Source organism: Hippopotamus amphibius, chromosome 9 (assembly GCF_030028045.1).
Source record: "Hippopotamus amphibius kiboko isolate mHipAmp2 chromosome 9, mHipAmp2.hap2, whole genome shotgun sequence".
NCBI classification, from domain to species: Eukaryota; Metazoa; Chordata; class Mammalia; order Artiodactyla; family Hippopotamidae; genus Hippopotamus; species Hippopotamus amphibius.
In genome coordinates this window covers 52,996,294-53,009,175 of record NC_080194.1, presented here as the reverse complement: position 1 = coordinate 53,009,175, position 12,882 = coordinate 52,996,294, and the positions used below count along the sequence as shown (strand labels likewise).

The window sequence follows — 12,882 nt, the reverse complement described above, 5'->3', positions numbered from 1 at the left end:
AATGCAAAGAAGTAAGACTGAGGTGGTGGCCAAATCATGTATGTCTTTGAATCACATTAGATTATATGCAAACACAATGAGGGGCAATTAGAGTATTTTAAGAAGAGCAACTGACCTTTCAGTTTTATGTTTTATAAAGAAAACAGTAGGTAGCTTAAAGGATTAACTAGAGAAGGGCTAGAAAGGAGCCAACTATCAACATTAGAGTGAAGAGTAGATGTTTAAAAGTGGAGAAAATAAGAATTGTTAGTATAAAAGAAGTATTATTTTCCTAAACTTAAAGTCTTGACACAGTTACAAGTTTTTTTTTTGTTTTTTTTTCAGGCACAACTTTTTTTTATTATTTTTTGTTTGTTTGTTTTGTTTTGAAATCAGTAAAAGAAACTGGGTCCTAGAATCTACTGTGACCTAAGCAGCAGCAAGTTTGTGCATTCATCTTTTTTTTTTTTTTGATGTTTGTTTAAATATGTTTAAATTATCACACTGCTGGCACACCTCATTTGCATGAAATTCTGCACATTACATACTAATTGTAGTAAAGTTATCCCCCCATCCCAGGAAAAAAAAAATACTCTGGAAGATAATTTTCACTGAAATCTAACCAAACTTCATTAAGTAGACTGTAACAAGATTATAAATGATATGAAAAATAACATTTTAACATTTGGCCATCAACTTAAGGAAATGGTTTGCCTATAAAAATTTTTGTAATTTTTAATATATTCTATGCTCATCTAGTCCTCAGAAATAAAGCATAATGAACAAAAAAGAAAAGGAAAAAGGATGCAACTGAGTGCTAAGGCAGAACAGCTTGCCAGAAGTAATGAAGGTAGAGTATATACTAAATATCAAGTGCAGAATTTCACAGGGCCAACAAGGTAACAGTCTATATTGTTCACTTACACAGGTGAAGTGGATTTTGCAATTACTAGTTGCGTTAAATGCACCAAATAAAGCTCCTAAAATGGATACTATAAGATGCCACCTTAAGTTTTCCAGGCTGCAACTGTGCATAATTTTAAAATGGTTTTCCTAACTTTATTTATTTTTTTAAACATAACACAAGGAAGGTGTTAAAACTGGTGTAATAGCTCAATAGAATAAGTATTCCAGATTTGGGGAGGGATGAAGAGGGAGATATTCGGAATCCTTCACCAGAATCCCCCCAACTTGATCATAATGGATTAATGATGTGCTTTGTGGATGTGGTTAGTCAATGACACCAGCTTGACAGATCTTTCTTTCGGCACCAAATCCCATTAAGTTATCTGGTCCCCTTGGCTGACGAAGAACCATTAGGCAAGACACTGGCATCATCCAGGGTGATGTTGTTCAAGCGATTGACCAACCTATCAGGTTGTGGAGCTGCAACAGCCTTGGGGCCCTTGCAGACTCACCAAACATTACAAGCACTGCACTCGCCAGTACGCTGATTAAAAATCACTGAGAATTCCACCTCATCTCCTGCCTGTAGCTCAATGCCATCCTGAACTTCTTTCACATGGAAAAAGAGTTTCTTGCTATCTCCTACTTCATAGTTAATGAAGCCGAACTGATCTTTCACACACTCCACTGTGGCCCTATGCAGGGGTGTGATGTTGTAGGCCATAGTCTGTGCATTTTGGCCCAGGACACACAATTGGAACTTGACACTCTTCCCTTTCTGTAGGCAATTCCCTTTGTTGACCATCCCAACTATGCCAAATGGATAGACTTCACCTTTCATATCCCCTTCATCCACGATCTCAATCATTCCTTGGTACTCAGTCTGTGTGATCAACGCTCCTCAAGGGGCGAATGATTTTACCAGAGTAGATGGTGGGATCAGCTTCCTCAGTAATGCCATTCACTGAGTGTGTTTTGTTCGCTTTTTCTGCACTGACTTTGTTGCCTTTTCCTTTGGACAAGCTGTACTCGACCATATCCCCCAGTTCCAGGCTATCGACATCACCAGAGAACTCACTGTAATGGAAAAAGATTTCCTTATCATGATTGGCTGTTTCAATAAATCCAAAATTATCCTTCAAAGTTGCCACATAACCCAAGAGCCCCCTGGAGTAGGAATTATGACCTAAGAGTCGCACACAAGTTGCAACCTGCTGTCCAGGCCTCTGTTTGTCACTAATACTAAATTCAACCTTGTCTCCTAACTGAGGAGAAGTAGATCCTTCCACATCCTGGCTTGAAAAGCAACAGTCAATTTCACCCCACAATCATCATAAGCAATAATACCACCCTCCATCTCCTTTTCTTTGCCTTTATTTGGGCTAGTGGTTTTAGGATTGGAAAAAGTGGCTTCTTTTTCTACGGTGCCCAGAAAATGATGATCTGAATAGGAGTGGAATGAAACCGTGCCCTTGGGAAGTTTTTTAATCCTAATAGCATGATTTCTTTGTGCAGAGAACATATCAGGAACCACGGTAAACTCTACTTTATCTGCAGTATGGAGCTGGTTCCCATCCAGAATTTCACTGAAGTGGAAGAACATACGAGCATCATGATCCACACATGATGAAATCAAAACTATCTCTCATGGCAGTAATTACACCCATTTCTCTGACTTTATTAGTGAACTGAAATGTATTTGGTAGAACTTCTTTGTTGGTTGCTCGTTCTAATTTGTCACAATGGTCTGTTGAATTATTAAACCTAACATGGTCACCTTGGATTTTGTATCTTTGTCTCCAAAGGGAAGTTCTTTAGGAATCACAAAATCAACTTTGATGCGTCCTGGCAATGGGTCATTCTGGTTTTTACTGGGTACTTTTGGAATAACTTTGGTTACAGTTCCTTCAAAATGTTCAATGCTGATATCTTCAAAAATGGCTATTCCTTGAGGCAACAGTCTGGCATCTGTTGCAACTTCTTTACCATTTCTGTCCTTGATTGTGAATTCCATGTCATCTCCAGGCTGTAAGGTTTCTAGGTCACCCTTAAATTCACTATAGTGAAAGAATATCTCCTTTACAATATCATCTCTTTCAATAAAGCCAAACGCCTCCTTCATGGCACACACTACTCCCTGAGAGCGAGCTTGTTTCTTTTTCAACAGCATAATATTACAAGCATTTACAGCACCAGTAGGTTTATTGTTATCAATTACAAAGTTTATTTTATCTCCAGTTTCCAGCTGAACGTTCCCTTCAAGATCTTCAGGGGTGTAAGTCAGATAAAACACTCCCCCATTACATTCGTAGGATACACTCCCTGTTGGACTCTGACTCAGGGCAGCTGGAGATTTACTCTCTAAGTTGTGTGGAACAGCACACACAACTAGTCCATTAATTCATTCTTCAGGGAGGAGTTCTTGTTTTATTTTCGCCAGTTTAATAGCAATGGGTTTCCCAGTCTGCTGGTCAGATAATACTTCAAATTCAGCATCATCTCCCAATTTTAAGTCTTACAGGTTGCCATTATGCTGTGAACAGTGGAAGAAAAGTCTAGCTTGATGTTCTGAACACTGAATAAATCCATAAGAGGTTAGCAGTTTTTCAATAACCCCACTTTCACACAGTGCTGCTGAAGTACCATTGGGGTACCCATTATGTCCATTGTTGTGGAGAAGGTTTGGATCAAAGCTCATCTTCAAATGTTCCTTCTCTGTAGGCTTTTTTTACCCAAGGTTATCTCGAACAAGACTGCAAAAGGTATTCCTATGTGAAACCCTAACTTCTAAATGGTACAGATGGAGGAACTTCCCTGGTGGTGCAGTGGTGAAGACTCCAAGCTCCCAATGCAGGGGGCCCAGGTTTGATCTCTGGTCAGGGAACTAGATTTCATATGCACGCAGGAACTAAGACATCGCAGTGATAATCAAATATTGCACTTTCAGTAGTATTTGCTGATTCTTCTTTTCAGCATACCTTTGAAAGGATGAAAGTTGCTAATATTAAAAAAAAAAAAAAAAAAAAAGAGCGAGAGAAAATGATCTATCAAGCTAATAAAGAATACAACTGTTGCTGCACCGGGCAATCTCACAGTATGGCACTGAAGAAAACAAAGACTACTAGCAGCATTGGGAAGTGCTCTTTCAAAGCTGTTGAGTAGGCACAAACTTCTTGTTTCGGATCGAGTGTCTTCAAATTAAGTGTACTCTCCTTTGGTCTTGTTGGTTCTTTCGAGGTTTGTTCCTTGCCTGATCTGAACTTGAGGCAGCAGTTTCAGGTGGTAAAGTCTGTTCTGTTACACTTCATACCCAACAGCTCAGTGCCCCCTCTCCAGCACCACCATAAGCAGCATGGCCCAGTATGTAGGAATAAATCTCCAGTTGCAAGTATTTTATTACTAATTACAAAATTACATTATTATGTAACAGGAGTAATGAAGAATCCCTGAAGCAGTTTTTAATCATGTTCTTGTTTCCCCAAAATAAATTATTTGATCAGAGCCTTGTTACTAATTTAAGAAATTTTAATTGATGATTTATGGCCTAAAGGACTTCTTAACTAAGTACATTATAAACCTACTGTGCAATTAGTAATAATGTAATGATTCAAGTGACAATTTTCTGAATTATTGCATTTAGGTCTCCTAGATTAAGCCTATTACATTTTACATTATTTTTAAGTTTCATTTTGAAACTATAAGCCATCTGCTCCCAACTATACAGCTTTATAAGATGACTCCTGCCTCCAGATACACTCTATGAATATAGGAAACAATATAATAATTGCATCCTTTTGTTTTCATTAATAGTAAAATTCAATATAGTTATTTCCTCTAATATTCATGTGCTTTTATATTTCATAGGAATCCCATTTAATTATACGATTTTGGCACTATATTAGAAACTCTATGAAAAGATAATTGAATACAGCAAAGAAAGCAAACTATTAAGAATTCTTATCTCCAAATTTCTGTTTTTCCATTTCACCGTGTTAAGTGTTTCACCCTCTTTAAGCAGTCTGGTTTAGTCCTTTGGCTTATTGTTTGGTAGAGGCAAGATGACCGCTACAGTTAGAGAAACTACATTTTCATTGACTGTGTCCAAAGCTCCAAGAAGGGTGAAGAGGAACAAATGGGCATTCCTTATGCTACTCTTGCCTCCATCTGGGAGGAAAATCTTTTCTAAAATGTGAGACGCAGTCTTTATTCATATGTCATTGCCCTTCCCTCAACTAGTCCCTAGCAGAGGCATAGGGTCACCATGACTGGCTCAGGCAAATCATGACATGTCCCTTGGATCTGAACACATTACTTCTCAAACAAAATTTAGTGTGAAAAAATAAAGACTGATCAGTTATCTGCAATAGAAATGATGTTGGCGTTTGTGGGGGAGGCTAACATTTCTTGAAGACCCACCAGTGTCACTTATGAAGCTGTAAAATTTCTGTAGGTTAGGGGAGAGGAAGAGAGCAAATCTGGTATTTAAAAAAATAATATTCCTGCAGTATAATTTGCCTCTTCTATTATATTTTATTTAAATGTTAACACCTTTAACATATTTAATGTTTAAATGTTATTTCATTTAAAAACCTGAATTCAATAAACACAATATTTGTAAAAAGATGTTGAAAAAGCAGAAGCTATATGCAACATTTCAAAAGCTTCTACATTTTAGATTAATCTGCTGTTTTAGAATGCATAGGTAATTGTGGAGTATGGATGCAGGTACAACGGACAAGTTTCAAGAAAATATGCATAAGTATATCTATGGAGGAGTACAGAGTTTTCAAAATCTAAATTTTGGTAAAATAAAGTAGTAAGATAAATTTTGAAATTTTTTTGAAAATAAATTTGGAAATACTAGGGTGAATTTTGATGAAACAAACACTGATTAAAGCATGTATTGTATGCTGTATTTATTGCTTCCTTTCTGATTTTAGAGAGTTTATACTCTTGTAGTTCTCATCTCATACTTAGTACACTGTAATAATATGTCCATTCAAAGCTATCCCTTTTATATTTTACCGTACTTTGTTTTATATTATTTCATTTCATTTTATTGTATTGTATTCCTCCTTTCCTTCTGGTCTGATTCCCTGTACCTCTCCATCCCCTTGTGTACCTATTCTCCTTATTTACTATGCTCTTGAAATAGCATGAAACCTTATTAAATATGGAGTGTTGTTGAAGGCGTGTGTTTTAAGTTACAGATGTGATATTTACATATGAATCGTTTTGTTCCTCTTTCATTCTCAACCTAATGTTTGGCGATATACCCATGCGGCTTTATATGTTTCCAACTTGTTACTTTTTATCATTTAGAAGTATTCAGCTCACCACATTTTACTTATACATTCCCCACATAATGCTCAGTTTTGAAGCCTGTAACTACCCATTGTTATAAACAATGATGATGTGATATGTCCTTCCACAAGGGTGAGTTTTTTTTTTTTTTTTTAATTTGCCCATAAGTGGGATTAATTTGTGTATTAGTTGGTATACAGTTAGAGACCACTTTTGGGGTTTAGAGAATGGTATTTAACTGGAGAATTAAGTAACAACACTTTTGGAAGTTCTTGAGTAGATAATATCAGGAAAGATTGCTATCACCTTTCAGAATCCCTCCCAGCTTCCACAGCATCAGGAAGTGGAGGATTTGAAACAAAAACAAAAATGAAAAAACAAAAAACAAAAAACCCTCCAATGTTCATGCATAGGTGACTCACAGGAAAACCTTGAGAAGCTACTGGAAAACGAAAGTTGAAATAGCATACTTTATTTTTTATTTTGAAATTCATTATTTTGCTTTAACAGGAACAAAAATCATATGTATTCATAGCCTTTCCACCTACCCACCCCACTCACTACAGATTTTGTCCTCTGGATATTTGCTGTCTCCATTGTTGGTAAAAGGAGAGAAAATAGAACTGGCAGAACCAGGAGGTCTATACTGAGTCATATCATGAAGCAGAGTTGGTATAAGAAAAGAAATTAAGCGGATAATAAGAAGGTAGAGAAAGAAGGAATAAGGGCACTAAACAAACCAGGAACATATGCCATCTGAGAGTGGGAGTATTTAGAAAATGAGAGTTATCGAGGTGACCACTGAGCCTGTGAAAAGATGAGAGAGGACTTGTGGAAAGGAGGTGAGAGAGAGAACTGGTAAAAGACAATATTAAAAACGTCGATGTCTTGGGAGGAGATTTGCTCCAGAGGCATAAATACTTAAACCGCCTTTCAATTTTCTAAGCAAGTCTGGTGATTATTTAATTATAATGTGCTCACACTCAGCTAAGGGTAGCTCAGATTTACATGGGTACCTTTCATTTATTTTACCCTTAGAACAAAAATGTCTAAAAAGAAAATGTGCCATAGGTTATATTCCCTTAACTTATTAAGATTGTGTATGCATGTGTGTGTAAAACTTTAGAAGACTTAATTGTAATGATAGTTTTCCTAGTGATTATATGGAATGCTGTGTCATGCTGCTGAAGCATATGCTTAATAAGTAATGGAAAAGTACTTTTTTTTCTTTTTTTTAAGAACTTTTATTGAGATACAGTTAACAGACAATAAACAGCATATATTTAGAGTGTACAACTTGGTATCTCAATCTCCCAGTTCATCCCCCCCAACCCTCCCCGCTTTCCCCACTTGGTGTCCATCTGTTTGTTCTCTACATCTGTGTCTCTATTTCTGCCTTGCATTTCCTCTTTCATAGTTGTTAGCATTTGCCTTATGTATTGAGGTGCTCCTATATTGGGTAAATATATATTTATAATTGTTATCTCCTCTTCTTGGATGGATCCCTTGATCTTTATGTAATGTCCTTTCTTGTCTCTTGTAACATTTTTTATTTTAAAATCTATTTTACCTGATATAAGTATTGCTACTCCAGCTTTCTTTTGATTTCCATTTGCATGGAATATCTTTTTCCATCCCCTCACTTTCAGTCTGTATGTGTCCCTAGGTCTGAAGTGGGTCTCTTGGAGACAGCATATATATGGGTCTTGTTTTTTCACCCATTCAGCCAGTCTGTGTCTTTTGGTTGGGGCATTTAGTCCATTTACATTCAAGGTATTTATTGATATGTACGTTCTTATTACCATTTTCTTAATTGTTTTGTTTTTGTTTCTGTAGGTCCTTTTCTTCTCTTATGTTTCCTGCTTAGAGAAGTTCCTTTAGCATTTGTTGTAGGGCTGGTTTGGTGGTGCTGAATTCTCTTAGCTGTTGCTTGTCTGTAAAGCTTTTGATTTCTCCATCCAATCTGAATGAGATCCTTGCTGGGTAGAGTATTCTTGGTTGTAGGTTCTTCCCTTTCATCACTTTAAATATATCATGCCACTCCCTTCTGGCTTGCAGAGTTTCTGTTGAGAAATCAGCTGTTACCCTTATGGGAGTTCCCTTGTATGTTATTTCTCATTTTTCCCTTGTTGCTTTGAATAACTTTTCTCTGTCTTTAATTTTTGTCAGTTTGACTACTATATGTCTTGGCATGTTTCTCTTTGGGTTTATCCTGTGTGGGACTCTCTGCACTTCCTGGACTTGGGTGGCTATTTCCTTTCCCATGTTAGGGAAATTTTCAACTATAATCTCTTCCAATATTTTCTCAAGTCCTTTCTCTCTCTCTTCTCCTTCTGGGACCCCTATAATGTAAATGTTGGTGCATTTAACATTGTCTCAGAGATCTCTTAGGCTGTTTTCATTTCTTTTCATTCTTTTTTCTTTATTTTTTTCTGCATCAGTGATTATCACCATTCTGTCTTCCAGGTCACTTATTCGCCCTTCTGCTTCAGTTAATCTGCTATTGGTTCCTTCTAGTGTATTTTTCATTTCAGCTATTGTGTTGCATATCTCTGTTTGTTTGCTCTTTAATTCTTCCAGGTCTTTGGTAAACTTTCCGATCTTTGCATCCAGTCTTTTTTCAAAGTCCTGGATCATCTTCACCATCATTATTATGAATTCTTTTTCTGGAAGGGAGCCTATCTCCTCTTCATTTAGTTGTTTTTCTGGGGTTTTATCCTGTCCCTTCATCTGGTACAAAGTCCTCTGCTTTTTCATTCTCTCTATCTTTCTGTGGCTGTGGTTTTCAGTTGCACAAAACAAAATACTGCTGATACTGCTTGATCCTGCTGTCTGCCCTCTTGTGGAGGAAGCTATCTAGGAGGCTCATGGGTGCTTCCTGATGGGAGGGACTGATAAATAGTGGGTAGGGCTGGGTGGGCAGAGCTCAGTAAAACTTTAAAACTACTTGTCTGCCAACAGGTGGGGCTGTGTTCCCACCTTGTTGGTTGTTTGGCCTGAGGCTACCTAGCACTGGAGTTTACAGGCTCTTTGGTGGGGCTAATGGTGGACTCTGGGGGGGCTCACACCAATGAGCACTTCCCAGAACCCCTGCTGCCAGTGCCCCTGTCTCCTCTGTGAGGCACAGCTGCCCCCCACCTCCACAGGCAACCCTCCAACACCATCAGGTAGGTCTGGTTCAGTCTCCTATGGGGTCACTGCTCCTTCCCCCTGGCTCCTGGTGAGCACACTTTTTTGTGTGCCCTCCAAGCGTGGAGTCTCTGTTTCCCCCAGTCCTGTGGAGGTCCTGCAATCAAATCCTGCTTGCTTTCAAAGTCTGATTCTCTCGGGATTCCTCCCCCCGTTGCTAGACTCCCAGGTTGGGAAGGCTGGCGTGGGGCTCAGAACCCTCACTTTAGTGGGTGGACTTCTGCAGTATAACTGTTCTCCAGTTTGTGAGTCACCCACCCAGCATTTATGGGATTTGATTTTAACATGATTGCACCCCTCCTACCATCTCATTGCGGCTTCTCCTTTGTCTCTGGATGTGGGGTGTCTTTTTTGTTGAGTTCCAGTGCCTTTCTGTCAATGATTGTTCAGCAGTTAGTTGTAATTCTGGTGCTCTTGCAAGAGGGAGTCTGGAAAAGTACCTTTTAAAACAGGGGTTCCCAACCCTGGACCACAGAGGGGTACTTGTCCCAGGCCTGTTTGGAACCCCTCTGCACAACAGGGGGTGAGTGGTGGATGAGCAAGTGAAACTTCATCTGCAGCTCCCCATTTCTCAACCAAACCCCTCCCCCACCTCAACCATCCCCTCGCCCCTGCCCCAGTCTGTGGAAAAATTGTCTTCCAGGAGATGGGTCCCTGGTGCCAAAAAGGTTGGGGACTGCTATTTTAGAAAATGCTGTCTTGAAAAGTTTACCATTGAAGTCTGTATTGCTATAACCTAAGTAGTTAAATGGTTTCTACACAGTGATTTTGCATTAGCTATTTTAATGGATATAAGAATCAAATCTAAATGTGTAAAGATATGGACATAGTAATAAGTGTTTTAATCTTAGGACAATTAGCTAAATCATTCTGATTTATAAAACGGACATTATCCAAAACTAGTGGTTTCTAAAAGGTGGTCCTAGGATTCTGGGGTCCCAAAGACCCTTTTAGGAGGTGTATGAAATCAAACTATATTTATAACAATGCTAAAATGGTATTTGTTTTTTTTTTATACTTTCATTCTCTCATGAGTGTACAGTGGAGTTTTGCAGCAGCTACATCCCATTTATATTGTAACAGATTAAATGCAGAAGCAGACATGAGAATCCATCTGTCTCCTATTAAAGCAGATATTTTTAAAGTTTTGATAAGCATAAAATGATGCTAATTGTTTCACTTTTTTTGTTTTAAAATATAGTTATTTTTCATAAAATATTTATGGTAGCATACAATGCTTCATTATTGCTGGTTTGAAATGGATTATAAACAACTATTTTTAAATTTCTCAGTTTTAACTTCTTAAATGGTGGATATCAATAGGTATAATCAACAACAACAACACCAACGAAAGCTCTTTGGAACCTTAATATATTTTAAGAGTGCAAAGTGGTCCTGAGACCATAAAGATTGACCATATCAGTCCTTAAACATTTACAGTAAATATATTTTTCAGAATAGAGAGGCTACTGCTTTTGTTGTTTTTTGGAGTTTCATATATATCTTTGCTAAAGAATTAAAAATAGAAAATAGTTAAAAAAGAAGGAAGAAGGACTGTTAAAAGGGAGGGAAGACAATAAAGAACATATTGCAAACAGAACTGAAGAAAGCATGTTCACTCTCCATACCTCACAGGTTAAATAGACAATGTATCTTCCATAGGGATAAAAAAACACACAAGAAAGATCAGAAGTCCACTGCCTCTACCCTCAAAACAACATTCATGCCAGATCCCTTGGATAATACAAAGTATAAAAGTTGAAATACATGGATCTTTAAGATAAAAAAGTAATGATTACTGCTAAATTTCTTATATTTTTGGAGTCATTAGGGCATAGCACTTTTATTTCATAACAGTTTCTAGTTCTTTATTAAAAAAATAAATGCATATAATAATCAAAAACCTTAAAAGTCACCAAGTAATTTTAAGAGTGTGGCATAGAGACACTGCACCTATGGCAGAGTTAGCATGTTTTTTTTTTTTTCAAAAATAAATAAAACTAAATGTTGCTGCAAAACCAAGTTTCCCCAGTGCATATAAAGTCATGGAAAATATTAATAAGCCTACCACTGTGCCAATCTAATACCAAATCAGTAAGTCTATTTAATGCTTATAATGTAGTGTTACATTGATTTAATGATGCTATTAGTGATATTTGCAGTGATTGGACTGGCATAAACAATTAGTATTTAGGATACTGTTTCTCGGTAGAAAAAACACCTAATTCCACTAATTGCCTCTAGTTCTGCTTCTATTAACTGCACACTTTGTACATGCTAATAATCTTATTATCAGCTGTTGCCAAGTTAATTAAAGTTCATGTTTACAAGCATAAGCCAAAATAAAAATACATATTCTGTTCAGCTTTTTATATATTAAACAAAAAAATTTTGGAAAACCAAGTTTAACCATTCATCTTCAGAAAATGCAAGAGTTAAAAAGATGCATGTGCCAAATTAACTTGTAAGAAGCTCAAAAGAAGCTGTAAAAATAATTTCACATTCTCATTATAATAGTTAAGAATCATGCCAGCCCATTCATTGGTATAGAAAATACCTGCTTTGTTTTCAGAAAAGCATTGTTAATTTTATTGAGTAAAGGAATGTACCCCTAAAAGACTTTTTTGATTAGGTCTTTTTCCTTCTGAAAACAAGTAAGATATGTTTAATTTGTTCTGTACGTCACCAAAACAACCTGAAGTGTATTTTCTTTTTGGCTGGTATTTTATTACTTCAGATTTAATAAATAATTTCTAAGTCATTGGTATAAATTTCATGAAGGACTCTCCAGCTTCTTTTTTGTTTTTTAGAGGGAAATTTTATATGATGTCATATTTGTATCTAGCAACAGTGTTTTGAGTTTTAAGACTGTATTGTTTATAACTCATCATTTGTGACAATGAACTTATACTGGACAGTGCTTTACAATTAACACTTTCATTTGTGTTATTAATAAAGATATAAAGATGTTAGGTATGACTAATCTTAACTGGATTTTATTCAAGGAGAATGATTCTAATTGGGACCAATCTAAACGAATAAGTTTTCCTATGACTTTAATTTATTCTGTAAGCATTTGAACTGCCTAGATCCTCTCAATTGGGAATTGGTAAGTGTTGTGTTGTTATAAAATGACACACATGCTGCAGTAAGGGCTCTGTGTTACAGTGTGCTTTTTGTTTTAAGAACAAATCATTCTTAAAATGTAAGAGTAAAGTGTTATGTATTTATGCATGTGTGTATAAACAAAATATCTATATCTATTTTGAAATTGAATTCCTGAAATCTAATCCTCTTTCTAACAACAAAGATAACAGAAACAGCAATAGAAAATAATAAGATGATATGCTTGAAAAATATCTCTTCAGGAAAAAAAATCCTCAAATCTATTTGTACTATTAACCCCAAGTGAAATTCAGCCAAATAAAAAGCTATACCAGGTGGAACTTCCACCCCCCCACCCCCCCATCTTTCTCTGATATTCTATTTCATTAAAACAAATGT

The 12,882-nt window shown here is 36.7% G+C and overlaps 1 pseudogene; it reads right to left on the bottom strand.

The window, feature by feature from the left end:
* Window positions 1–1,033: 1,033 nt before the first annotated feature.
* Window positions 1,034–3,583, bottom strand: LOC130861172 (cold shock domain-containing protein E1-like; annotated as a pseudogene).
* Window positions 3,584–12,882: the final 9,299 nt, after the last annotated feature.